Here is a 2,053-nt window from a genome sequence, read left to right on the forward strand (position 1 = left end):
CCAAATAGTAAATTATGTCAGTAAGGAGAACTACCTTATCTTTAGGCTGGCATTTATTGTAGGAGTGTGGAGCCTGCAGCTGCAATCTCTTTGTAGTTAATTGGGGTTGAAGCCAAACGTCCTCAGCTGTGGTCTTATCATTTCCTTTGAGGTGTCACAGCTTCACAGGCCAATACAGGCCTCAGTGGTGACCAGGGACTCTGAAGAATTATGACAAGGCCAGGCATGGTGACATAGTCCTGTAATTCTAGCACTCAGAAGGCTGAGGTAGGAGGATCACTGTGAGTTTGAGGCCAGCCTGGGCTACAAAGCAAATTCAAGGCCAGCCTGAACTGCATAGTGAGACCCTGTCTCAAAAAGACAAAAACCAAAACCAAAAACAAAAACAAAATAGTCTTAGTGATAATACATGGTTTCTGTAAACCAAATCCTAATCCAGAAGAAGGGCCCTAACATTTTCAGTTCTATGAAGGCTGAGAGAGTGGTGAAAGCTGCAGAAAACAATCTGAAGCTAGAAGATGTTGGTTAAGAGGTTTGATGAGAGGCCATCTCCCCAGTATGAATGTGCACGGTGAATCAATCAGTTGTCCAGGAGCTCTGGCTAGGGTAACTGATGAAGGGGACGACTACACTAAGCAACAGATTGCCAACACAGGTGAAAGCTTTATGCTGGAAGAAGATACCATGTTGGATTTTTATAGCTAGAGAGAGGTCAGCTGACTTCAAGCTTCTAAAGAGAGTGTGGTGGCGCATCCCTATAACCTAGGCACTAAGGTTAACAGCTTGGACAAGAGGCCCGGTTTTCAGCCTGTCTTGGCTTTTGCCTTCCTTTCTCATTAAACTTACACGCTTCTACATTTTGGCTTAAAGTAAGAGACATTATAAGAAGAAGAAAAAAAATAAAGGAAGCTGAAGCAGGAGAATCTCAAATTTGAGGCCAGCCTGGGCAATTTAGTGAAACCTTGTCTCAAAATAAAAAATGAAAAAGGCTTATGGTATATATAGCTCAATGGTACAGTGCCACAGGGTTTAACTCCCAGTATCATAAAGAAAAAAAAAACCTTCAAAAACAGGCTGAGTGCCTCTCTCCTGAAGGGCTAATCAGAGGCTAAACTGAAGTCAGTGCTCACTCACCATTCCAATAATGCTGGGGCCCTTAAGAATTATACTGAACTGATTCTGCTTGTGCTATACATGGAATATCAAAATCTGGATGACAGTACATCTGCTTACCACATGTTTCACGGAATGTTTTAAGCCTGCTGTTGTGAACTACTGCTCAGAAAAAGAATCTTTTCAAAGTATGATGGTTCACTGACGATGACCTACTTATCCCAGAGCTCTGAAGGAGGCTGGGGACAAGGCTGACGTTGTTCACATGCCTGCCAACACAATATCCGTTCTGCCGCCCACAGCCCAGGAACACATCTGACTTGCCAGTAGTGTTATTTAAGAAACATTCTGTACGGCGCTGGCTGCCGTTGATATCCATTTCTTTGGTGGGGCTGGGAAAAGTAAATGGAAAATGAAAGTATTCACCAAGCTGGGCATGGTGGTGCATTCCTGTAATCTCAACATTCAGGAGGCTGAGGAAAGAGGATCAGAGGGCTGTTGCAAGTTTGAGGGCAGCCTGGGCTACATGGTGAGACCCTGTCTAAAAAAAAAGAAAGAAAGAAGAAATTCCCCATCCTATATGCTATTCAGAACATTTGTAAGCTGGATGCTGTGGCATGTGGCTAAAATTTAGCTACTCAGAAGACTGAAGCAGGAGGATCATTTAAGGCCAGTCTGGGCAACACAGCAAGACCCTGTCATTTGTTTGTTTGTTTGTTTTTTGAGACAGTGTCTCACTATGTAGTTCAGGCTAGCCTTGAACTCATGGCAATCCCCCTGCCTCAGCCTCCCAAACTCTGGGATTACAAGTGTGTGCCAACACACCTGGCTAAAATCTTCTCTTTAAAAACAAAACAAGTCACACAAAAATGTGATTCATGTGAAAAAGTCAAATATCAACACAAAAAGAACTTTTGAGGAAGTTGATTCCAACCCACAT

The sequence above is a fragment of the Chinchilla lanigera genome, unplaced genomic scaffold (assembly GCF_000276665.1).
Source record: "Chinchilla lanigera isolate Chin_1 unplaced genomic scaffold, ChiLan1.0 scaffold00149, whole genome shotgun sequence".
Taxonomy (NCBI): domain Eukaryota; kingdom Metazoa; phylum Chordata; class Mammalia; order Rodentia; family Chinchillidae; genus Chinchilla; species Chinchilla lanigera.